This window comes from Malaclemys terrapin, chromosome 1 (genome assembly GCF_027887155.1).
Source record: "Malaclemys terrapin pileata isolate rMalTer1 chromosome 1, rMalTer1.hap1, whole genome shotgun sequence".
NCBI lineage: Eukaryota > Metazoa > Chordata > Testudines > Emydidae > Malaclemys > Malaclemys terrapin.
Genome location: NC_071505.1, coordinates 303,532,541 through 303,559,783, shown reverse-complemented (window position 1 = coordinate 303,559,783; position 27,243 = coordinate 303,532,541). Strand labels below are relative to the sequence as shown.

At 46.5% G+C, this 27,243-nt stretch overlaps 1 protein-coding gene across 1 annotated transcript in view; it reads right to left on the bottom strand.

Annotated features, from left to right (window-relative positions):
* Positions 1 to 16,702, bottom strand: part of LOC128829872 (probable tRNA methyltransferase 9B) — a 69,235-nt gene extending 52,533 nt beyond the window's left edge. The window contains exon 1 of the mRNA XM_054015307.1: positions 16,574 to 16,702. The gene's annotated coding sequence lies outside the window, so the exon portion shown is untranslated. The remainder of the gene's footprint in view (positions 1 to 16,573) is intronic.
* Positions 16,703 to 27,243: the final 10,541 nt, after the last annotated feature.

Below are 27,243 nucleotides of genomic sequence, written 5' to 3'. Positions count from 1 at the left end.
ATGAAATATTTAAAAAGTAAGGCAGTTGCTCAAAGTTAATAAAGATACCAATGTATAAACAAATTAGGAAAATGAATGGAATAAAGAACCTCATAATACCAAACTTTGCAGCTGCAGTGTATGGAGTAACAAGCACCAACAAAGAAAAAGCAGAAAATCTGGGCACCATGTTTCAAAACATCACTATTGACAAGGATCAGATGATAGAAATTAGGGAGAGAGAAATAAGTTCATTAATAATTAATAATAATTATGAGATCATGAAGAGGTGGGAGAAGCAGCAATTATTTTAAATGAAAACTTTAATATGAGAGATCTCCAAAAAAATGATAAGGAGCAAAAGCACCGCACCAGTAAGGACAAAATAAGCTTTGAAATGCTTAAACACTTAAATGAAGGAAGTGTGATGGTGATACTAAAAATATATAACATATGGAGAAAAGGTGAAATACCTAAAGACTGGAAATACGTGATTATCATCCCTGTTAGGAAACCAGGTAAGTTGCACTCAAGACCTAAGGCATGCAGACCAATTGCACTCACAGCATGTTTAGATAAAACCATAGAAACAATGGTAAGGAGATTAGTAGCCCACCTAAAAGAAACCGGTTCCTAGATGTAATCAAAATGGGTTCAGAGAAGGGTAGAAGTGAGATTAACCACATTGTAAGGATAGAGACAGATGCATAAAAAAGCATGAGAACCAAAGAATTCATGATAGTAAACTTCCTGGACATGGGCTTTTTCTAGGATAGGTTATAGAGAGGGACTACTACATAAACTGGCTTCTACGAGTATTCTAGGAAGAACGTACAGCTGGATAAGGGCATGGGCAGCGGATGGAAGAGGCTATGCCTCCCCAAACAGCCAGGACCTGCCCACACTCTGCCCCCAGGTCTCCGCTTCGGCGGTGCTGCTGGACTTCAAGGGCTGGGGCCACGCCGCTCGCCTTCCCGGGGTTGGGAGGCTGCAGTGGCGCTGCTGCACTGCACACTCTCCCTCTCGGTGCTCCAGGGCTTGGGGGTGGGGCCTGCAGCACCACCGCCAAGTGCTCCAAGGCTGGAAGGGTGCGGGGGGGGCACTGTGGATACTAGCCAGCCTGGGGCAGGGCCCAGCGGCTGCAGTTGGGGGGGCTCTAGGTTCCAGGGCATGCAGAAGGGGCAGGGCCTTGGGTGGAAGGGGCAGGGTTGGGGACTAGCCTCCCCCAGCCAGCGGTTCACATGCCGCTCATAGATAAAGGGCTTCTTAAGGGCATGTCTACACTACAAACGTAAGTTGACCTGTTATGTTGACTTACAGCCACCCCAGTAGTTACTGCAGTGGGTCATGTCCACACTACCCTCCTTCTGTTGGTGGTGCGTGTCCTCACCAGGAGTGCGTCCAACCACTTAAGAGGGGCAGTGTGGGGGACTGAAAGCCTCGGCTGCCCCCGGGCTCTCAGCTCCCCACCAGGAGCCCGGCTTCCGCCCCTCCTCCAGCTCTTGGCTCCCCACCGAGAATCCATCTGCCCTCCTGCTGGGAGCACAGCAGTCACCCAGGCTCCAGATCTCCGCCCCCTCACCCCCCACCAACTCCCCACCAGGAGCCCATTTTCCCCCCCACCCCCACACCAAGAGCATGGCAGCCGCCCGGGTTCCCTGTTCCCTGCTGTGCCCAATAGGGAGCTCTATGCCTGGAGCCCAGGCACCTGCCATGCGCCTGTCAGAAAGCGGGGAGCCAAGAGCTCAGGGGGCAGCAGGACTCCCAGTGGGGAGCCCAGGCAGCAGCCCAGCAGAGTGGGGAGCTGGGAGCCCGGGTAGCAGCCCAGCAGGGAGCGGGAAGCACTGGCAGCAGCCCAGCTCTGAGCAGGGAGCCTGGGCTGCAAGCCAGGAGCGTGGGCAGCAGCTTGGCTGGGAGCAGGGAAACTGGGCAGCTGCCCATCTGGGAGTGGGGAAACTGGGCTTTCTTGTTAATTTCACAGCTCCAAGATGGCAAGAATGACAGCCAACAGCTGATGTAAGTAACCCGCAGCGTCTACATAGACACTGCTTCTGCCCTAGCTACACCGACATAAGCCCTACCCCTCTCCTGGAGGAGGAGTTATTATGTCAGTGTAGTAAGGCACTTACATCGGCAGGAGCAAGGCTTTAATGTGTTCACTGTTGTAATTAGGTGGACATAAGCTGCATTACAATCGACCTAACTCTGTAGTGTAGACCAGGCCTAAGCAAAAGAACTATAGAAGTCCAAATAGGGAAAGCTTTTTCCAAGGTATATTCAACTGGAAATTCAACTCCACAGGGAAGGGTAATTAGCCGAACCCTCTTCAACATCATGATAGATGGTCTCCCTAAGGAGAGGACTAGAGGACTAGGGATCACATTATTTGCTGATGACTGTGCCATATGGACCAAAAGCAGAAACCTTGAAAGTGTCATAAAAAAAAAATGCACTTAAAAGGAGTGCAGAATGGGGAAACAGGTGGGGCTTGAAGTTCTCCATAGATAAAACTAAGGGAATGATCTTCACAACAAGGAAAATCCAAAAGATTTAAAGTTATATCTATATAACCAACAGATAAGAATTAGTAATTTTTTACTATATTTAAATGTGATATCTGATGATAAGCTCACGTAGAGGGACCACACTGAAAATATTAAAGATAAGTGCAAAGGTAGAATTAACTAAAAGTATCTCTGGAACATTTTGGGGAGCGGATAAGAAAATGGGGTATAATGCAATACAGAGCTCTAATTAGACCAATTATTGAGTATAGATACCAGGCCTTTGCGTCTGCATTGAATGGGAATCTGAGAAAACTAAGCTATATCCAAGCACAGGCATTGTGTATTGCATGTGATGCCTTCATTACTACACCTGTGTGTGTGCTACAGATAGCAGCCAGTGAAATACCGATCATTTTTAGAATGAAGCTCCTAGACTTAACTTTTTGGGCCAAAGTACTAGACAATTGCAAAGACAACAACACGAACTTAATATATAATGATTGTTGGGAATTAAGTGGAGGCCAGGTAGGACAAAATATATATATCAAAATTCCCCATATAAGTAGAGTATAGAAGTGGATAAAGCATCTTGATGAAAAGAAAGGATTGAAAAAGACCGAAATCTATAGCTATGGGAAAATATTTTATCATTGGAAAACCATCCCCAGAGACGGGCATGGAATTATATAATTAAATTAATAAAGGGAGAAAATGAATAAATATACAAGATATAGCAAATCTATGTATTTGTGATAAACAGGGACACTACTGCCAAATATTATATATGCACGTGGCACGGAACAAGAAGAGTGGTAACAGCCTTCTGTGTGCCCTCACTTGGACTCAAGGAAGCCGCAAGGTTAATTGCTCAGTCATAAAGACAAATACAAAGTTAACAGGGATTATGTTAGGAGTAAACTGAGCTTTAGATATGTGGCCAGCTGCCATGGCCACCCTGTCAGATTCCTTGTCAGGGATGCAGGCAATTTATGGTGGTAAGTCTGACAGCAGAAATGATATTCTTAATGAAGTATTACTGCTAACAACCAAACAGGCGTGCAACTGGATATAACCATAGTACTAGCACGGTTCCTGGCGTACGTGGGGATACTAGGCAACATACTGGTGGACAAACAGGCAAAAAGTGCTACTGATAATGAACAAGTTGACTTAGGAATCCCCTTAAGCAAACTGGAATTTAAATATCTAATCAAAAAATAAGATAAGGAAGGAAAGGCAAGAACTGTGAGCAAATGAAATGAAGGGGAAAAAATTCCAATAAGTGTGCCCAACAGTTGAAAATGGTGATGTAAATCCAAGGCCCTGAGAGGAAGAGCGAAGCGGTTCTATTTAGAATTCTAACAGCATTGCAGATTAAATAGTAATTTATTTCTAATTAACAAGCATAAAGATGAATTATGCATAACCCAGGATGCAATAGATCATATCCTTTGGAAATATAAGGACTGTACCAGTGAAGGAGGTGTTTATATAGAAAACTCAGGTCTTCATGTAACAATTTTCCTTGTAACATCTATCAAGAATAGACGGAAAATAAGAAAAGCTCTTCTGCAATTCTTTAAAAAAGTTTAATATCACCAGAAAGGGTGTGAGACTCTAAATCATGAACAAGATACAAAGTGCACGATGGTCATAGACTCAGGAAGCAAGTTAGCTATGCCACAAAACTCAAGAAGAAGCAGGGGGCTACATGGAGAGTCTACAGTCACAGTCTGAGACTACAGAGAATAAAGATACTAGGAGGGTCAAGGAGGAAACCCATCAGGGAGAGTAAGCCCTGGGATCTTCTGCTGAACAGACAAGTCAGACAGGAGGCCAGGACAGAGATGAGGCATTCCCAGGAAGTTGAGCAGGTTCCAGTGGTAAGCCCTGATAAAAGGGCATGATCTGGACTTCCAGGGAGAAAGCCCTGGGGGTTGTTCAGTGGAGGAACAGCAAGGGGAATTTAAGAGGCATGAAAGGCCAAGCCTGAGAAGAGAAGTTGGTTTGATTTGTACCTTTGGATTGGGTTTGTTAGAGGATTCCAGGGGACAGCCCTGATAGTACATCTATACTGCATTGGGAGTCAAGCTCCGAGCCCAGGTAAACAGACTCATGCTAGTGGGGCTTGAGCTAGTGTGCTAAAAATTGCAGAATGAACACAGCAACTCAGGCTCTCAAGCCCACCTGACCCCATGGGTCTGAGCTTTGGTGGCTAGCCCCAGTCTCTGCCAGAGACACAATGTACCACAGCTATTTTTAGTGCACCAGCTCAAGCCCTGCTAGCGTGAGTCTGCCTACCTAACTTGCTGACAGTCCCAGCCCTGAGAAGAAGGGTGAACCTAGACAGGCTATGGGGGGTGAAGGCCTGAGAAAGGGTGGGTAGGAAGAAGCCCAGGGAATCAGCAGCAAGGAGTTGGATGAAACAGCCGCTCACTGCTAGTTACAGGGTCCCGGGACTGGAACCCAGTATAATGGGAGGGCCTGGGTTCCCCTACCAGCCACAGGAGAAAGCAGTGTGAAGCTCTGAGATAGGGATAAGGATTGATGGAGAGCCCAGTCAGAAGGGTGCAAGGACCATGGAGCTCAGAGTCAGATCTGGAATCTTGATACAAGGATGCATGGACTTTTATTTTTGAGAGGCTAGGAAGGGTTGGACTTAAATCATGACTTGGCTGAAAGGCAAAGTCCTGGGAAGAGGCAGACCACCAGTGGACCAGAGGCCATCAGCTGGGGGTACCAGTCAGAGATCCATTATGCTACACCCAGCCACTCTAGTGGTGAGTCCGCTTTTTCACAAAGCCATTTCCAGATCATGAATATATTAAACACTGCTCCTGTTGGTAGTACTGCTCCCTGGCGCACTCCAGTATTAATTTCACTGCATGCTGAGAATGGACAGTTTATTCCTACTTCCACTTTATTCCCATCTGTTTTTAATCCATGATAGGACTTCACCTATCACCCCATGGCTAACAAGTTTCGTTAATAGCCCATTGTGAGGAATGTTATCAAAAGCCTTTTGAAAGGCTAAAATTACAACCATTTGTTCTTTTATGCACTACTTTGTGGATATTTTCAAAGAATTCTAATAGGTTACAGAGGCACAATTTATAGCAGCTGTGCTGCTTTCTATTATATTTTGTAACCACGCAAAGATTTTTCTGAACTACTTTTTTCCATGCTGAAGGCTCACTCGTATACCCACCAGATGGCTAGGGGGAGGCATCGGCAGTACAAATCATGAAAGAGCCATCATTTTATTGGAGGAAGATGTGCTGAGGCACCAGGCTTCTGTGCAGATGGTCCTTGCCTCCAAAGATCTACCAAAATATGCAAATTTAAGGGGGCAAGCCCCATATTAGTTCCACAGGGGAATACCACCTCCTAAAGGAATGATGATGAGGAAACTCAAAATCCAAACTTGAGGAGTCTTCTTTCCCTGAGCAGGGTCCTTAATGTGTTACCAAGTCTCCCTATCTCCAGAAAGGAGACTAATTGGAAATTTGCAATATGAACTTAGAACAGAAGTGCACAACAGTTAACATTTAGTTTCCTAAGAATTTTTTCCACAGTGGACAAAGGGAAGTTTTCCCCCTAAAGATGTAATGAGGTGTTCCAACTACTTAAACCACACACATCCCTGAAGTTTGCAAGGATCCTGGGGGATTTTCAGGAGGCAAAAGACAACCATGAGCATCTCTTGCCTTTCGACCTGCAGAAATGTTCCAGAGTGTGGAGTGGGGAAAACGTGATATTAATAAGCCATAGGTTGTCTTAACTTCTGCTGATTTCCCCCATGGCTTGAGGAAGAGGGAATCTGGAGGGTGTGAGATGACTCAGCAGGCCCATCCTTTCCTCAAACAGTGAGGAAAAGATAGGGCTTGCAAGTCATCTGTCTTCCTCCTGATTCCCTCTCACCAAAACCATGGGGGAAACCAGCAGAAGTTAAGACAGCCTAAGAACAGTTCCTCAGGGCTGGAAGGCAGGGCAAATATGCTGCAAGCTCACAGATACAGTGGGCAACATGGGACCTGAGTAAAGACTTCAGAATTTGATCCAAAGTCCATAGCAGCCAAAGGGTACGTTTACACTGCAATCAGAAGTGTGACTGCGGCACATGCAGATATACTCAAGCTAGCTTTGATCTAGCTAGTTCAAATGGTAATAGCAGTGAAGCCACAGCAGCATGGGCTGTACAAGCCTATCCAGGACCCTGCATATGCAGTTGAGTGACCAGTTCATGCTGCCAACACTTCACTGCTATTGTTGTTTGAGCTAACTAGCTTGGGTATGTCTCCATATCTGGCAGTCACCTCTGTTTGTAGTGTAGACATATTTAATACTTGTAAGTTTCAAGTTCTGCTCTTAAGTAATTATTTCTTAATCCGGCTTTCAACAAGACCTAAAGAAACTACATGCACAGCAGTCAGACAAGAATAGTTGAAGTATACACCAATTACCTTTGCTACAAACAGATAAGAGTCAAAGAGGAGTATGGTACCAGTAATTCATGGTGTGCTCTACAGATAAATGGGATCTCAGTCTAAGGTTGAACATTCCCAACATACTGAAAACTGCCTCATGCTCTTCTTATGAAATATCTGAGACACCAGAGGCATGCTCTAACATTGAAGTTTTCGCTTAAGAAATTGACTGCATGACCGCCTGTTCATAGAAGCCTAAATTTCATCTGAATACTAATGCTGGCATTGTGTTGATTTTACTAAGTTGATTTCTAAAAAAGCATACTATCTGCTCAACCACCATACAAATGTCCTTCATTACTGCTGTGGCCTCACATTCCAAAACCCTGCCTTGCAAGAAATTACATGCATTTGAACACTGACAACAAACAAGATCTGACAAGTAAACATTCTGCATCAATGGGATTGGAAATTTGGACTTTGAATGCCTTCATCTCCTGATGAGATCATATCATTGGTTTCTTCATGTGAAGCATTAAAAGTATCCTTCCCCTTTGAAAAGTCACAGAGAATCAATGAAGAATGTGAAGTTTCAAGAGAAAACGGTTCCCACAAGCTAAACCAATTAGAGATTAGTGTTCAACAATATACCTTTCAGGAAGATGAAGCATGGAAAATCTAAACACCTTTTTGTTATAGGAAAAAAAAAGTTGTTTTTCCCCCTCACAGTTGTTTACATGAGCTGCCCAATCTAGGCCTGATTCTCTTCTCACTGACACCCGTGTAAAACTGGAGTAACTCCACTGAAGTAAAGAAGAAGAAAATCAGGCAGAACTGATACTATCCACTGTACCAATCCTTTCTTACAGTTGTGGGATTAGATGGGTAGTAAGTGTTAATAACAAAAACAACCTGAAAGTAGTTGTTTTATAAATATTAAATGCTCCTACATCTGTAGGGATGGTGTACAGCGGGGTGGAGAGAGAGAGTGTTGCTGGAGTGTGTTGTGCTTTGACAATCCCCAGTTGGCAGAGCTTCCTTTTGGGAGCCAGAGCCAACCAGTAAAGATTATCACAGTCCCCAGGCTGTTCTAATCTACGTTAGGGCCAGTATATAACTGGTCCCAGAATCAGGGAGCTGCAACCAACTCCTTTGTGGCCCCCTCTCAGAACCCAGTGAAAACTGGGTTCAGCACAGAATCTAGGCCAAAAGGAGAACGTCATCCCTGCTATAAGCAGGCACATCTTCTCTCCTCCTCACATCTCTTCTGAGAAGCTGACAAAAACTTGACAAAGATTACGCAGCTGGTGTACTGTGTGACCAGTACTTATCATGCTGACCAGTTTTGTCTCATTGTTACCTTGTGCTCCCCCATCTGTTTGTTTGTCTCTTCTTTCATATTTCGATTGTAGGCTATATGTAGCACGGACCATTCTTTTTGTTATGTGTTAGTACAGCCCCTAGCACAGAGGGCCTGATCCATTTTGGGGGCCTGTAGAAGTTACTGCAATGTTTATAATAAAGCTACATCCGTTCGATGTGTACTTGTTTAGGCAAGTCTGAATTTGATCCAAATTGTTTTTAATACTTTGGGAAGAAGGAAGGAACACTTCATGACCCCATTTATTTTTCTTCCCAAAATACTCTGCTGTTGGTATGGGTTAGAGTTTCTTCTGTGTCTCATGATCACTGCTTACCTTTGCTTCATGCAAGGCCATATTCTGATCTGAGCTACCCCAGGGTACTTCATTGACTTCATGGAGTTACTCTGGATTTTTCACAAGAGTAATTAAAATCAGAATATATGTATTTTCTCCTTTTACTTCGCTTCTGTTTCAGACTTTTACCCCTCCCCCACCAACCTTTCAGTTTCTTAATCTGCATTGCTACATCAAGTCTTTACTTCACAGGAATATTCCCCACAGTCTCCGTTCCTTGAAACGCAATAATTTTTCTAAAAGGCAGAAATGGCTTTGTGGTCTGACACTGGAATACCTCAGGGATTTCTACTGAACTTACTGTGTGAATGCTGACAGAATGAGCTGGGGACAAACAGAAGCTTTATTCCTCTAAACAGGTTCATAGATGCCATTGTATTTCTAGTAGAGCAATGAAGAAAGGCATTTGGGGATATATATATTCTGCACGAATCTGCTTAACTCAAAAAAAAAAGACCCTTGTGCAGCAATTCTATTAAATAACCCCAACAACAGTCTAGAATGGTACCTCTGCAGATGTTTTTAGTTTGGTAGTACAACTGATCTATGTCCAATACCAAAGAAGATCTATCGCACACAGGTGCAATATTAATGTGGTAGTAGAGTTAATATACAGTAATTTCTGCTATTATAAAATAACAGCAGTTGGGTTTGACAAAAACCGGAAAATTCACTATCTGTGTATTTGATTCTCATCGGCAGAGGCATCCACCAATCTGTTACTGCTGGAAGCCAATGCTATAGTTGTTGCTAGAACAGTGGTTCCCAAACTTTAACAGCCCGCGAACCCCTTTCACTAAATTGTGAAATCTCGTGAACCCCCTCCTAAAAATGAATATTTTCAGGGATTTAAGTTTAAATTTCCTCAGTGTGATGGATGCCCCAACTGCCGGGCCCCGGAATCTATGAACTTTTGAAAACTATTTTTAATTGAAACTTTTTTTAATGAACATAGAAAAACCAGAAACCGAAAATGTTTCTGTAAAATGTTTTTTTGGCTTTTTAAAAAAAAAAAATGGTTTTGAATAAAAATAAATTCATTTTTGGTTTTCAAAAATCAGAAAATGTTTCATGAAAACAGTTTTTGAAAAGGGACCATTTTTCCGTTTCAGTTTTTTGTAAATTTTTCTTGGGGAATTTTGAAAAATGTGAAAAAAATTCAAAACTTTCTGTGAAAAATGCTTGGTATTTTTCACCCACCTCTAGTTTCGGGTGAGGTTGTGGCTGGTGGTAACAAGGAGGGCTGTAGTTCTGGCTTTAGATGAGATTTGGCAAATTGCTGGGGTTCGGGCTGCTGGCTCCCCCGCTGACGATGGCAGGGCTTGTCGGGCTGCCAGCCCCAACTGCCCGGCCCCACTCTCCCTGGGGCTTGGGCTGCCAGCCCCGCGTGGCGCGCTTGGGTTCGGGCTGCCGGCTCCCCCGCTGACTTGGGCAGGGCTCGGGCTGCTGGCTGCAACTGCCCGGCCCCGCTCTCCCTGGGGCTCAGGGTGTCTGCCCTGCAACCGGGTCCCACCTGCTGTCTCCAATGCCCGGGGTCCTCTGTCCGCCATTAGTGAAATTTTTCTGGCGAACCCCCTGTAACGTTCTGCGAACCCCCAGGGGTTCGCGAACCCCAGTTTGGGAACCACTGTGCTAGAACATGCTGGTTTCATCCTCCTTTGGGTCCCACACTGAAAGAAAGGGTAGAAGAAGCTATAAGTGCAGCATAGCCCCATGGAATTATATTCATGCATAATACCATAATCCTAAACATTTAAAAGCAATGCCAAGCAGTACTTGAAGGACTGTTCAAAACTAGATGAGAGGGAATGGGGGGGGATGAAATTAGTAAATACAAACTACTTGGATATGTATTAAAAATAGACAAAGATTGGTCTATAACTCACTCTGAAAAACTTATTTTTTACGAAGTGGGATGAGGGGCCCTAGCTATGCTTTAAGGTACCTGTGTACATGTCCTGCAGGGGCCACCAGCCTTCTTCTACCACCTTTTTTAGGGAGAGAAAAGGCACAAAGTGAAAAAGATAACTTACATTACATCCCACTTTCTTTGAAAAAGGTCATGGGATGGAGGAGTATGAGAGGCCTATGCCACCCTCATCCTTAGTGACAGAGCCAAAATTCTCATTTGATCTACCAGTGGAACCCCATTGAAGGCAATCGTACAACCACACTAAAAGTTGGGGAGGAATCAGGGGAAACCAGGAGTGAGAATGCAATAGTCCTGCAGCAATTTGGAGAGGGGCATCATTGAATGTAAAAAGACTAGTCCCTCTCACCCCCTCCAGTGGTTGAACCTCTAAAAGGCCCCTGTAATCCTTTCCTCTTTATTTGATGTCAATGAGTTTGCACTAGCGTAACTGTGAGGAGAATTTTGTGCATAGTTTCTCAACCATGAGGTTGCTTTGGTGTTCCTTGAGACTACTGAGCTAGAGGGTTTCTTTTTCCATCTCTTCGGTTTGAATATGCTTGGCACAAAGAACGGATAAACACGACAAAGGCCCTAATCCTGCAATTAACTCTGCTCAGAGCAAACTTCAACATACTTATAGTAGTTGGATCTTCGTAAGAGTTCCATTGAGTGTCATTAAGAAACAGATTCCTTTTTCAGCAAACCAATTAGAAGGTTGATAGGGCTGCGGAAAAATTTTTGAACTCTGCATTGTCCTTTAGGCACATTTCTGATGGGATGATGAGCTGCCTTTACAGCCCACTCGTGCCATCTGAGTGCTGTAAAAGGTCTGTAGGAGAACAGAGAATAGACCTTCATATACTTTAGGTCCTGTTAAGTACGTTACAGTAGTATAATCTCAAGATGACAAAGGCACATATATGCATGACCTGGTCTAAGCATGAAATGGAAGGTCCCATTCACCTTAACAGGTACAGATGGTAAAAAGTATTCTTGATGTGGTTGCTACCTGCACATCCAGCAGTAGCCTCTGTTCTAATAACTATCCTATATTGCAAACATGATTCACAAGTAGCAGCCATCCCCAGCCAATTAAAGGAGCTGCTATGTATTTAATCATTCCTTCTGGTTGTTTCCCCAACAAAACAAAATTAGCTAACTCTTGTCCAGATTGGGCCTCAATGTAGACCTGATGCAGCCTCAATCTCCAGCTAACAAAGATCCAAACTGAGCACAGGGACTGAAGGGAGGCAATCTGTACCTCGTCTATTCAGGGGCTGCTGGGGCCAGCGTAACTGATGCAGTGGCCTCTATGAGACACTGCATGGGTGCAGAATAGCCAAGGCATGAGAACACCCTATTATTCCCCCTCCTGTATCCAATATACCCAGGCCTGCCCTGCCCTCCCTCCCCCCAGCCCAGAATGTCCCCTCTGACAGGTTTACCAATGGGATGGGCAAGGCGCACAGCCAACTCTGTGGCTGCAGCAGAGGGCCTCTTGCACACTGGGTATTTCCTAATGAGACACACGGCTCCTCTTCAATCACTCTGCCCCCTTGCACACAGGCTCACCGTTTGAGAGACAGGCACAAAGCACTGCTAGCTGCTCATTTTCAGAAAAATGAAAATGACATCTTTTTAAAAGAAAAATAAAAGATGAAATGAACTAATTTCTGTCTTGCCAGAAAATCCACTACTCTGACATACACTGTAGCTGATCTAGAATAAAAAAATTGGGTGGAGTCTTTCATGCTAGAAGAGAAGTGAAATAATTTTAGTCTTGTCAAATATAGAATTTTTTTTATATCTTATGACTGTTGGGAATATTTCTTTTAATAAATTAAAGCCCAACATGTTATGCCACAGTCAGAACAGAAGTTCTGACTGAATTATACTTTTCCCCTCCCCTCCCCTCCTTCCCTAAGCAATTCCTACTTTTTGGTAGTAAGATGCTTCTAGCTCTAAATTATTTCTGCATTTCAGATTCATACAGAAATATATATAAAGCAAATGAAGAAAAATGAAAATATATTCGTGCAACTGTTTCTGCCTATCACCTTTAATCTTTCAAGCACTTTAAAATATGTGCTTCCCACAGAGGGAGAGAGAGAGAGAGAGATCTATTTTTGCTTTATGTGAATATAAAAGTCATTTGTTGCCATAGCAATATTTTTCCAACCTGAATGTTCTGAACACTGTAGTTGCTTCAGCTTTTGGGAAAACTGTAACCATCACCATACCCCATTTAAAATGTCATGCTTCACTAACCTCTTTAGTTCAGCTTTGATTTCATCTTTTTGCTACACAATATTTAAAAATAAATTAATTCAGTACAAATATTTATGTCTGTATGAGCTTACTCGCAGAGACCAATTTCAAATAATCACTTACTTCTATCTTGTTTAATTAAAATTCATGGGAAACTTCAAGCTTCTCTAACACAGACAGAGAAATAAAACCCAACTGTACCCAATGGGTCAAATTCTGAAGTCCATGGGACTTATGTGCATGACTTGGAGGGAAGATTTTTGCCTGTACTGCTTTATTTTCTAAGAGCCATATCGTCCCATAGACTACTCCAGTGATACGTGTATCTCTGGGGGTACACACAGGTCTTCCGGGGGTACATCAGCTCATCTAGATATCTGTCTAGTTTTACAACAGGCTACATAAAAAGCACTAGCAAAGTCAGTGCAAACTAAAATTTCATACAATGACTTGTTTATACTGCTCTATATACTATATCCTGAAAAGTAAGTACACCTCTACCTCAATATAACGCTGTCCTCGGGAGCCAAAATATCTTACCACGTTATAGGTGAAACGGGGTAGAGGCGTACAATATTTATATTCCACTTGATTTATTTTATAAGTACACCTCTACCCTGATATAACACAACCCGATATAACATGAATTCGGATATAACGCAGTAAAGCAGTGCTCCGGGGGGGCAGGGCTGCGCGCTCCAACGGATCAAAGCAAGTTCGATATAACGTGGTTTCACCTATAACGTGGTAAGATTTTTTGGCTCCCAAGGACAGCGTTATATTGGGGTAGAGGTGTATATGGTAAAATGAGAAAGTGAGCAATTTTTCAGTAATAGTTAAGGCTAAGATTTTCTCATGGTTATTTTTAGTAAAAGTCAGGGACAAGTTATTTGCAATAAACAAAAATTACCGGAAGCCATGACCTGTATGTGACTTTTGCTGCTGCAGCTCCATGGTTTCCCCCACCACTGTGGTGGCTGGGAGCTGTGGGGTTCCCCCTCTGCCCGCAGCAGCTGGAAGCTGCAGCCCCCTCCTCCCCCCGCCCATGGCAGCTAGGAGCTGCAGGGTGAACATATTTCCCAAGAAGAAAATGTGACACCCCCAGCCGCTCCCCCAAGGCGCCCACCTCCCCCTGCACAAGGCTGTTGCCGGAACCCTGAGGAGGGCCCCTTCAGGAGTCTATCACCAGAACCTTGCAGGAGGCCCCCTGTCGCTGGAACCTGCCCAGGCCCACTGGCTACCAGCTCCAGAATCCCAGAGCCCCTGGGGCTGAAGCAGAGAATGTCACAGAGGTCTCTGGAAGTCATGGATTCTGTGACCCCTGTGACATAAACATAGCCTTAGTAACAGTGTGCTGAGATACTTTGTAAGCAAGTAGCTTTTTAAGTGAGGTGAAACTTGGGGTACACAAGACAAATCAGACTCCTGAAAGGGGTACAGTAGTCTGGAAAGGTTGAGAACCACTGGACTACTTACATGAAGGGATCAGGATAGAAGGAGTTAGCACTTTGTTTCCCCAGCATTACTCCGTTAGGGAGGGGACAAGGTTGTGGAAGTGCTCTGTGGGTCAGCCTCTAGAACCAAGCTCTGCATGGGAGATCTACCAGAGCCCGGATCATGTACACAGAAGCACTGTGCCTACACACTAGCTCCTGTCCCACCACTGTGTGGAGTAGCTTTATTGTTGTGTAAAGATACGAGGTGCAGTGGCAGACACAAAAGGTCATCCTCCATTTTGGAAGGTGGAGTTCTGAACCATTGGTGGAGCGTAGACTGTGGCAGACTGAAGCCTACAGCAGCCTCTCATTGCTGTGTTATGTAATGTTTAACTTAAAACAACATAGCTGTTAAATACAAGCTATCTGTGCCTTAATAAGAAGAGCATAACTCCCTTTGCCCTTTCCAGCTCACAGCACAGCTCCAGTTGCCATGAGCTATTCCACAAGCCACTTCCTCTCCCCACCTTTCCCCCCACACCTTGAGTAAGGGGGTTTCACCCTATCTGCATTGACTTGCATACAAAAGCAAATACCAATGGATTGAGGTAGGTGTGATACCACAGTAGGCAGCAATCTCATAAGCTCTGCTCCTGCCAACCTGCAATTCACACTCCACCAAATGTTGAATCCCCCATTTGAAAGAGAAACCTTGTGTTGCTCCTGACTAAGAACTGTGCACTTGCTATTGTGGGATTTCGTTGTTGTTGTTACCTCATGTTACTCTCATCCCACCCTGACCTGCTTGTTTGTCTCACGTACTGTTACATCTTGTCTTTTAGACTGTAAACTCTTTGGGACAGGGACTGCCATTTACTATATTGTTTTACAAAACCTAGCACGATGGGTCACTGACCTGGCTGGCTTCTATGCAATACAGCAAAGTAAATATTAAATAAGATTACATAGCATGTTACGATGCAAATTCGTGGGATAGCATATGCTAAATTTAAGAAATAAGCTTTCTTAGTCCAGATGCAAATTATGTTTTTCGTTTCAGAGTGGTAGCCGTGTTAGTCTGTATCAGCAAAAAGAACGAGTACTTGTGGCACCTTAGAGACTAACAAATTTATGCCCAAATAAATTTGTTAATCTCTAAGGTGCCACAAGTACTCCTCATTCTTTATGTTTTTAGTGTTTTATTTAAATTGGTACAGCCATGTTTAAGACAGATAAGAAATGCAAAATAATGTCTTTCAGATATTTTGTAGCCAACCTGAAACACTAATGCACTTTACACTTTAGAATGCATCAGAAGAAGTGGTCGGGTTTTTTTACTCACGAAAGCTTATGCCCAAATAAATCTGTTAGTCTTTAAGGTGGCACCCAACTCCTGGTTGTTTTTACACTTTAGAATGAAATTTACCTCAGATGACCTGCCCAGGACTGATTCTCCACCGCGCTGCCCCTCCCTTGTGCAGTCTTATACTGTACCTGCTCCTGGATGGGATGTCAGGGACAGGCCAAGGACAGAGAGAGGGCATGCCGAGCTAGAGCTGCACTGTCATGGCATCCCCTCTCTCTGCCCTTAGCCTGTCCCTGACATCCCATCCAGGAGCAGGTACTGTATAAGACTGCACAAGGCGGTGGAGAAGCAGATCACATGCTAATTTACACTAGAGAGAGCAATAGAGGACCCCAGCTACAAAGCACCTTTCCCCTCCTTTCAGGAACAGTCACCACTGAGAATCAAGGCCTCTGGGTCAGCTTCTGAGGAAAACTGAAGTTTGCAAAAGCAGACCTTCCTCTGCTAACGCGGGCTAGATGCTCCGCGCTTTTCTCAATAGCGGCGGCGGTGGGAGCAGAAGGAAACTGATTTACATTGTTGAAAGCCCTGATTTTAATTATTCTACAAGCGGGGAGGGCAGGGCTAACTCCCTCCAATTCCCCAGGGCAACGGTCTGCTCGGATGAACTTCAAGCCACCCACTGTGGCTTAACTCCCTGCTCCGACCCTGAAGGGGCTGATAGAACCACTGCAGCTTCCCGTGCACCAGCGGCAGTGGGACAGCGCTGGGCAAGGCCACCCCACTCTCCCGCAGGTGGGACCAGGCTATGCCCGCCCCGCAACCTTGTGCGCCAGACGCTAACTCCCCTCTCCCCCCATACGCGTTGCACAAGCAGACACACAAGTGGCAGCGCCGCTGCGTCTCCCCTCACGTGATGCTCCTCTCCTCGCCCCTTCCTAGCCCCGCACAGCGCCGCCGGCCCCCTCCCCGCGCGGCGCTGCTCCAGCCCAGCGCGCTCCAGTCGCTGCGGCTACTCACCCCCACTCCCTCCTGCCGCACGCCTAGCAGGCGCGGGGCACCGGGTCCAGGTGCCTTCCCCGGGCGGGGGGCTGCCTGGAGGCGGCGCGCGCTTCACTGCCCACGTGGGGCTCGCTCCCAGGGCCAGTCTCCCTGGAGCCTCAGCCCGGCCGGTGCAACGCCCTTCCTCCGCCCCCAAACAATGTGCACATGCTAGGTTACGTGCTCGCTCGGGTCCCTATTGGAGCCTTTTGTCTTGTGACTCACTGAAGCGGGGCCGCAAGCGCAGCCTTCGTATTTGTGAGGGGGATTACCCGGGGGAACCGTGCAGGGGGTCCCTCCACATGCTCCTGATCGGGAAGGGTTTGGCAGATGCAGAGGGGCTCAGGTCTCAGGAGAAGGCCCCTGAAGCGGAATTCCTGCATTTGATGCCGGGGGCACGTTGGTTTACCTTTAGGATCCCGTTGGGCCAGATTCTGCCATCCTTAGTGTAGTACATGCCTCTGTAAGGAGCTGGGACCTGAGTCCGCCATGCTGACTCACTCTGATCTGGGGCCAGACTTTGCTACCCTTCCCCTTCTCTAGGAGTACTACGGGTTGGGATAAGGGTGGGAGAAGCTGGTCTCTTCTCACTATAGTTTCCTACACTGTCCTGCCCTCCGATCCTTACGCACCCCCCGGGATCTCAGAGAAGCACCACAAGTGCAAGTAACTTTTGGCTGAAGTATGTGGGAGATCCAGGATCTGCCTTTCTCGGACAGCCACCAAGATCACCCAATCAATGGCTGTGGGCAGAGAAGACAAAACTCCACAAATCCCCTCCCAGGGTGTAGGATGATGGGAGGAAAATATCAATTCTGCACCATTGTTCCCCCGTCCCACACAGGCTGGTGCTTGCAGTTCTGATGTCCTAGGTGTGACAAGGGTACTTGGCCAGAGATAGCCGAGCTAGAGCTGCACAGTCATGGTAACTTGTGGCCTGCTGTTGCTGCTGGCATGGGGGGGTGCTTTAAAAAAAATTGTCTTGGTTATGGAGAGGAGCAGTTGAGCTAGAGCCACCCCTAAAAATGTAGTGCCCTAGGCAGCCACTTATGCATCTTACACAAACATTCAAAAAACAGTAGGAGAGCACATCAGTCTCCCGGGACGCATAATAACAGACTTAAAAGTGGCCATTCTTCAACAAAAAACTTCAAAAATAGACGTCAACAAGAAAATGCGGAACTGGAATTAATTTGCAAACTTGACACCATCAAATTAGGCTGGAATAAAGACTGGGAGTGGCTGGGTCACTACCAAAAATAATTTTCCCTCTGTTGATATTCACCCCCTTCTTGTCAACTGTTGGAAATGGGCCACATCCACCCTAACTGAATTGGCCTCATTAGCACTGACTCCCCCACTTGGTAAGGCAACTCCCATCTTTTCATGTGCTGTGTATTTATACCTGCCTACTGTATTTTCCACTCCATGCATCTGATGAAGTGGGTGATAGCCCACGAAAGCTTATGCCTAAATAAATTTGTTAGTCTCTAAGGTGCCACAAGGACTCCTCATTTTTTTACCTAATGCTGATTCCCATGATTGCCTCACACCAAGTGTAAACTCTTGTACAGAGATGGGAATCTGTCTGAGAGAAGAGGGAAGGGATGGGTACTCTCCAGGCATCATCCTGCTTACAACCTTGCAGGGATTCAGCACCAAAGTTAATACTAATGGAGTCATAGCTTTGGTGTTCAGCCCATCCGTAAGGGAAGGGGCCCAATTGTAGTTCCTGGTGGTAGCACTCCACTGGAGCCGTGCTTTCAGTGAGCCAAGGGTCGATCAGGGCAACTAGAAACAGTTTAGAGGCCCAGGGCCTCTGCATAGGGGGCTTCTGGAAGATCCCTGTAGATCTGGTGGATCTATGGTTTTTGCAGGCCATCCTCTGGTCAGATTTGCAGAAGAACAAACACTGCTCCCCCCCCCTCAACAAAAAATCTGCAACATTTCCCTCATGGAGTTTCCTGTAACAGATGCAGATATTCTCATATCTCTATTATATGTAATATTAGATATTTTGAGTATGCTAATAACACCTGTAACACAAAAAAGTATTTATGTGCCAGTTTTGTGAGATTGACACAGTATAAAACTGAGGTGGCGAAGGGATAGGTTAGGATTATTGGTGAGTGGGGGCTTGCCCCTCTGATTTACAGATCTCTCTTGTCTTTTGTAGCCATTTACCTTTCACTGAGTCTCTTCTTACTTCCACAGATGTAATGCTGCTGATTTGAGTAGAGTCATTCCTGGTTTGCACCCGTGGAAATGAGAAGCAAATCAGGCCATCTGAGTTGGTAGCACTCCCACCCACTTTGGACATGTGTGAATGGCTACAGAAGATGCAAGACCATGGAGAATCAGGCCTATAATCCCACTTTGTTAGGTAACTTCCATTAGTGTTAGTTACATTCTCCTCGTCCATTAGGACAAGTCTCCTCAAAACTGTAAAGAATAGTCGTGAATATAAAGGTGATGGCTGTATTAATAGCAATTATTGTTGTGGCACCTGCTTTTCAGGGTTAATGTAGAATGGCAAGGAACTGCTGTAATTATTTTTAATAGAGTATTAAAAAGAGGATGAGGAAACACAATCAGTATTTGAATTAATGCATTAAAAAGATAAAGGAAGTAGGTTGCTAAAGTTTGTACAAATCAGAAGAAGTAGAAAAACAAAAGAACATAAAACAAAATACTGCAGACCTTATCGCTATATAGGACCTTTATCTGGCAAATCAACTGTAGCATATAGTACAGTGACATTGTGCATGTGAGCAGTGATCAGCGAGCTAGTGAATTCTTCTTAAGGAAGAATTCTCTCTCTGTCCAGTTGGACAAAAATAACTATTTTGCGTTATTCTTTGCCCAGCTGGCAGGGGTCCCTTTCTGGTAGCAGAATGGTCCATTGGGTAGACTCTTAGGCCTGGTCTACACTAGGCGTTTATGTCGAAGTTAGCGCCGTTACATCGAACTAACCCTGCACCCGTCCACACCACGAAGCTATTTAGTTCGACATAGAGGTCTCTTAAATTCAACTTCTGTACTTCTCCCCAACGAGGGGAGTAGCGCTAAATTTGACATGGCCATGTCGAATTAGGCTAGGTGTGGATGGAAATCGACGGTAATAGCTCCAGGAGCTATCCCACAGTGCACCACTCTGTTGACGCTCTGGACAGCAGTCCGAGCTCGGATGCTCTGACCAGCCACACAGGAAAAGCCCCGGGAAAATTTGAATTCCTTTTCCTGTCTGGGCAGTTTGAATCTCATTTCCTGTTTGGACATCGTGGCGAGCTCAGCAGCACTGGCAACGATGCAGAGCTCTCCAGCAGAGATGGCCGTGCAATCTCAGAATAGAAAGAGGGCCCCAGCATGGACTGATCGGGAAGTCTTGGATCTGATCGCTGTGTGGGGCGATGAGTCCATGCTTTCCGAGCTGCGCTCCAAAAGACGGAATGCAAAGATCTACGAGAAGATCTCTAAAGCCATGGCAGAGAGAGGATACAGCCGGGATGCAACGCAGTGCCGCGTGAAAATCAAGGAGCTGAGACAAGGCTACCAGAAGACCAAAGAGGGAAACGGACGCTCCGGATCCCAGCCCCAGACATCCCGTTTCTACGAGGCACTGCATTCCATCCTAGGTGCGGCCGCCACCACTACCCCACCACTGACCGTGGACTCTGAGGATGGGATATTGTCCACGGCCGGTTCCTCGGACATGTTAGCGGACGGGGAAGATGAGGAAGGAGACGAGGAGGACGAGGCAGTCGACAGCGCTTACAACGCTGATTTCCCCGACAGCCAGGATCTCTTCATCATCCTTACAGAGATCCCCTACCAACCGTCCCCAGCCGTTAACCCGGACACAGAATCTGAGGAAGGATCAGCCAGTAAGTGTTTTAAACATCTAAACATTTATTTTTAACAGAACAGGAATATTAAGAATAACAACAATGGGTTTCTCATGATTAGTTTGCCCTAGGCGCTTAACATTTCAGTCCTGGGCAGTGCAACTATTGAAAAAAAATCTAACAATGTCCGGTTTAGCATGATTGTTCTGCCCAAGCCGCTCTACTGTTTAGTCCCTGCCAGTGCAGCTACAGTAAAATGCGGTCTATATGTCCGGGGATAGAGCAGAAATCCTCCTGGGACATCTCGAGGAAGCTCTCCTGGAGGTAATTGGAAAGCCTTTGCATCAGGTTCCTGGGGAGAGCGGCCTTATTGGGTCCTCCGTGGTATGAAACGTTTCCGCGCCAGGAGACAATCAAGTACTCCGGGATCATTGCTCTGCAGAGCATGGCGGCATACGGCCCTGGTCTTTGCAGGCTTTCCCGAAGCATTCTTTCTTTATCAGTGTCTGAGATCCTCATCAGGGTGATGTCGCTCATGGTGACCTGCTTTGAATTAGGTAGGGGAATGTTAGTATTGGGACTGCTTGCCCGTTCCTTTACAGAACTGTAACCACCGGTTTGCAGCCATGCGATGGAGGCGGGAGAAGGGCAGCATACAGGGATCTTTCCCTGGGACAGCCGCGAGGGGGTGGGACAGGGGCAGAATTCCTGCTTGCCGGATTGCTGGCAGCAGGGACTGGCATTGCTTTCAATGTGAAAGGAGGCCAGTGCTACTATTAAAGTTTTAAGCAGCCACAAGTCTACGGCTTACCATGTCTGCCCGCTACACAAGTTCCGGTGTCCTGCCCCACTTCTCAGATCTGCAGTGCAAGACCCCAGGCACTGAATGCGAAGGCCGAGAATTCGACCTTATCCTGAGTGCGCATGTGATAGGTGCTGTGCATGGTCTTGTTCACAGAGAAAGACTATGTTCTTTGTTCACAACTACATTTATCTTTCTGAGGAATTCACTCCCTTTTTCCCATTCCCACAGCCACAGCTGCGACTGTCTCACAACCTAGCCTGGCATCACACTCCCAGAGGCTAGCACAGATTAGGCGTAGGAAGAAGAGGACAAGGGAGGACATGTTCTCGGAACTTATGGGCTGCTCCCGAGCCCAGGCAGCACAGCAGACCCAGTGGAGGGAGAACTTGTCCCAAATGCACCGATCACACATGGAATGGGAGGACAGGTGGCGGCAGGAAGACCAGCAGGCGACTCAAACTCTGCTTGGACTAATGAGGGAGCAAACGGACACGCTCCGGCGCCTTGTGGATGTTCTGCAGGAACGGAGGCAGGAGGACAGAGCCCTGCTGCAGTCTATCTGTAACCGCCCTCCCCGGCCACCAAGTCCCATACCCCCCTCACCCAAAGTCCAAAGAAGGAGGGGCGGCAGAGTCCGTGCAAACTCTCACTCCACCCCTGCAGAGAGCTCTAGTAGCAGAAGGCTCTCATTCCCCAAAATTTGACAAGTCCTTTCCTTCCCGCCTCACACAAGCCCCCGTCCAAGTTTCACCCCCCAGTTTCATGTGTAGTTGCTAATAAAAAATACGTTTCTGTTAATTACTGTTTCCATCATGTTCTTTTGGAGGAGAGTCTGTCTGAAGGGGGGGAAGGGGGTTGGTAATTGGACAGGACAGTCACCTTTAGCAGGGTACATAGGCGGGGGCAGGTCCAGAAGCAGGGCACATACACAGTGCAGTCACTAGTTACCCTGGTCAGTCTGGGAGGTGGTTTTCAAGTTCTGTGGTGGGGGGTTGGTTGCTCTGTGACTTTGTGGCGGGGGAGGGCAGTTACAGATCTTATGCAGTGGTCCTTATCCTGGATCACAGAGCCACGCAGCAGGGGATCTGTAACCGTCCTCCCCCTGCCACAAAGTCACATAGCCCCCACATACACACAGTCCTGATCAGGAGGGGTGGCAGGCTCCGTTGAAACAACCAGTCCACCACTGCGGAGCCTGTCATTCCTGGAGTTTAGAAGCGTCATTTGCATCACTACACTACACCCGCTCCCCACCACAGTCTGCGTCCCAGGTTTAAAACATTCCCGCGAAAATAGTAATAAAGAAAACGGTGTTCATTAACAAAGTAGAAGTGATTTTATTTTTAAACGTGTGTTGGAAGGGGGTGAAGAGGGTATGTAACTGGAGAGGATAGTCAACATTAACTGGGTAAAGAAACGGGGGCAGGTTCGGCTTCTCTGTACACAAACTTTACAGTCACAGGTTACCCTGCTCACTCAGGAACCTAGCTTTCAAAGCCTCCCGGATGCACAGCGCGTCCCGCTGCTCTCTTCTAATCGCCCGGCTGTCTGGCTGGGCGTAATCAGAAGCCAGGCTATTTGCCTCAACCTCCCACCCCGCCATAAAGGTCTCCCCCTTGCTCTCACAGAGATTGTGGAGCACACAGCAAGCTGCTATAACAATGGGGATATTGGTTTCGCTGAGATCACAGCGAGTCAGTAAGCTTCTCCATCTCCCCTTGAGATGGCCAAAAGCACACTTCATCACCATTCTGCACTTGCTCAGCCGGTAGTTGAAGAGTTCTTTTTCAGTGTCCAGGGCGCCAGTATAGGGCTTCATGAGCCAGGGCATTAGCGGGTAGGCTGGGTCCCCGAGGATGACTATAGGCATCTCCACATCCCCAAGAGTTATTTTGTGGTCCGGGAAGTAAGTACCTTCCTGCAGCCGTCTAAACAGACCAGAGTTCCTGAAAACACGAGCGTCATGAACCTTGCCCGGCCATCCGACGTAGATGTTCGTAAAACGTCCCCTGTGGTCCACCAGTGATTGCAGCACCATGGAAAAGTAGCCCTTTCTGTTAATGTACTGGCTGGCCTGGTGGTCCGGTGCCAGGATAGGGATGTGAGTTCCATCTATGGCCCCACCGCAGTTTGGGAATCCCATTGCTGCGAAGCCATCTATGATCACCTCCACGTTTCCCAGGGTCACTACCTTTGACAGCAGTACATCAACGATTGCCTTGGCTACTTGCATCACAACAACCCCCACGGTAGATTTGCCCACGCCAAAGTGGTTCGCGACTGACCGGTAGCTGTCTGGCGTTGCAAGCTTCCAGAGGGCTATGGCCACTCGCTTCTGGACAGTCAGGGCTGCTCGCATCCGGGTGTCATTGCGCTTCAGGGCAGGGGACAGCAACTCACAAAATTCAAGGAAAGTTCCCTTACGCATGCAAAAGTTTCGCAGCCACTGGGATTCATCCCAGACCTGCAGCACTATGCGGTCCCACCAGTCCGTGCTTGTTTCCCGGGCCCAGAATCGCCGTTCCACAACATCCACATGACCCATTGCCACCGTGATGTCCTCGGCGCTGGGTCCCGTGCTTTCTGAGAGGTCTGTGCTACTCTCAGACTTCAGGCCCTCACCGCGGTGCAGTAGCCTCCTCGCCTGATTTATCTGTATCTGCCTCTGGGAAAGGTGGATGATAAGCTGCGAGGTGTTGACAACGGCCACAACTGCAGCGATGGTCGCAGCGGGCTCCATGCTCGCAGTGCTGTGGCGTCCGTGCTGTCACTGACTAGAAAAGTGCGCGATCTGATTTCCCGCCGGCGCTTTCAGGGAGGGAGGGCGGGAGTGATGGACGGATGACGACAGTTTCCCAAAAGCACCCTCGACACATTTTTTTACCCAGAAGGCATTGGCGGCTCGACCCAGAATTCCAGTGGGCAGCGGGGACTGCGGGAACTGTGGGATAGCTGCCCACAGTGCACCACTTCCAATGTCGACGCTTTCCCCGTTAGTGTGGACTCACAAAGTCGAATTACTGTCCTTAGTGTGGACACACATGTTCGACTTTGCAATATCGATTCCAAAAATTCAATTTAAGTAAAATCGAACTACTCTCGTAGTGTAGACATACCCTTAGACTGATAGCCAGGAGACCTGAGTTCAGTTCTCAGTTTTATACTGACCTGCAAGTCATTTCACCTCTCCTGGTGACTCATTATTTTTATAAGATGCTTTGAGATCTGCAGAAGAAAAGTGCTACATATGAGCTAAGTGTTATTATTGTACATTTGTTAATCTGAGTCACATGAACCCGGTGTGGAGAAAGAAAGAATTATCTTTGACTAACAGCAGTAAAAAAAATCCAGAAGATTATCTCCAACAACAGTCCATGTGCATCAAAAAACCTTTAAAATCAACCCACAGGAACAAACTGAAGAAACTCAGCATCTGCAGAAACAAAGCAAACTGTCCAGGGAAATATACTTTTTTTGCATAAAATATACAAACCCTACAGTAAATCATTTGTATAATCCTTTTTATAGAACAACCAAGCAAATATACCAGAATAGGAAAAGGAATATGTTTCAATTTCAGCATTTCTTCAATATTTATTTTAATTTATTGATGATGTGGCCAAAAAAAAAGCTACTGTACCAAAGACAGCAAAGTAAGGCCCAGTCTTGTAAATGCATGTGTCTGTGTGGGACCCTTTACTTCCATGGCGTGCTGTGTAAATTCAGGGGATTCCCCTGCAGTTGCAGAATCAGAGGCTAAATTCTGAGTGTCTGACCTGGCCTATCATGTGGGATTTACAAGGGCTCAGACTGCAAACTCTTATTTAGGGGAGTAGTCCTAACCTCACATGCATGGACTTCGCTTTCCCTTCTCTATCCTTGTTCTTGTCTGTCCTTCATTCTCTGTATATTTCTCTTCTTTTGTCTTTCTCTCTTCTCTTTTTTCCTTCTTCCTTTTTTCCCTGTTCTTTCTTTTCTCTCTCTTTGTTCTTTCTTTTTTCTTTTTCTCCTCATCTTTCTTTATTTTTCCCTCCCATCACTTTTTACTGTATTTTTGGTTTATGTAGGGCAGGGGTGGGCAAACTTTTTGGCCCGAGGGCCACATCTGGGTGGGGAAATTGCATGCAGGGCCATGAATGTAGGACTGGGGCAGGGGGCTGGGGTGCGGGAGGGAGTGCGAGGTGTGGGAGGGGGTGCGGGGTGCAGGAAGGGGCTCAGGGTGAGGGGTTGGGGCAGAGGAAGGGTAGAGTTTACGAGGGGGCTCAGGGCGGGGGTGGGGGTGCAGAGTGAGGGAGGGGGCTCAGAGCAGGGGGTTGGGGTGCAGGAGGGGTGCGAGGTGCAGCAGGGGCTCAGGACAGGGGTGCAGGAGGCGTATGGCAGGGGGCTCAGGGCAGGGAGTTGGGGTGCAGGAGGGGTTCAGGGTGTGGGCTCCAGCCCGGTGCCACTTACCTGGAGCGGCTCCGGGGTGGCAGTGTTGTGCACCGGGGCCAGGGCAGGCTCCCTCCCCCGAAGTTCCCGTTGGCCGTGGTTCCCTGTTCCCGGCCAATGGGAGCTGCGGGGGGCAGTGCCTCTGCCCCTCATTCCCCAGGGGCTGCAGGGACATGGTGCTGTCCGCTTCCAGCAGCGGTGCAGGGCCCACCGCACCACGGGGTCAGCAATCCCGCGGACTGGATCTGGAGCCCTGATGGGTCGGATCCGGCCCGCAGGCCGTAGTTTGCCCACCCCTGATGTAGGGTCATCACAATTTAACCTTTACATTGGGACTCTGCATGAATAAGGGCAGCTCACCTGAGTACAAGTATGCAGGATCAGGTCCTAGGTTTGTGTCCTGGCTCTTGGGCTGCTTGTGTCGGGGGCAATATAAAGAGTTATTGCTCTGACCCAGGAGAAGTCAGGCCTTTTATCATTTTAAATGCTTAAATTTTTTTAGATATAAAACTTTAAGAGCTTTCAATGTAAATAAAAGCATCACTATCTGTTCCACCATCGCTATGTGCTTCCCTCACCCCCCACCCAATTATAACTCCCTCCCATCCTATGCATTTACCCAATCTGCAAGAATGGCGCTCTGCTTTGTTGAGCCTCATAAGGTCTTCCAGAGGAGGCTATTCCTGCCTTATATGATAACCCAATTTAAACTTTGGAGGCCACATTCTCAGAGTACATTGGCGCAGCTCCATTAAAGTCAATGGAACTATGCCCATTTACATCAGATGCTATTGGTGCTCATACGAAAACTTGGGAAATTCATAAATAAAAGCAGTTAAGTTTGAACCTATGTTTCAAAGGAATGCAGTGAATGCCTTAAAACAGTTACATTTTTTTCCCACATACATTCTTCAATTCAAAACAAAACATTAGAATGTCTGGAAATAAACAGGGGATCCAGTCACTTCCCCACTGACATATAATCCTCCATTGCTCATAATCACCCCACCCAACAGACACTGCCCATTCAATGTTAACTTTGACTCTTTGTTTTATAGTGGAAGTGTATTGTTAGATGTGTACTGTTCAATCTACTGTACAAAAGCACACTATAATTACCAGGAATGGATACTTGACTAGAGAGATGATTAACAATAGATTTGTAGCTTGAAGCACAATTAAAAAAAATTGAGGTGTGTAACTTGCATGGCTGGTAAAACTGGTTTGAAAGGTGCCTGTAAATCTTAGAAAAGGTATTGAAAAAATTATCAAAATAAAGAGTACAATATGTTTTCTGATCCTAATTTTTACTGTTCTGGGGATTTCATTTCTTAGGAGTATATATGAGAGATGAAGTCAATCAAATGTCGGGGGGGGATGGTTGCAGGAATTTGCTTATCCGATAAGGGCCTGATCCCAAAGCCTATTGTAGTCAATTGAAGGACTCCCATTAATTTCATTGAGCTTTGGATCAGGGTATAAAAATCTTACCAGATTGGCAACTTTTGTATTGTACATAGAACGTTATCATGGCATCAGCAATTTCTTGTCCTGTGTGGAGCTGAGCGCCC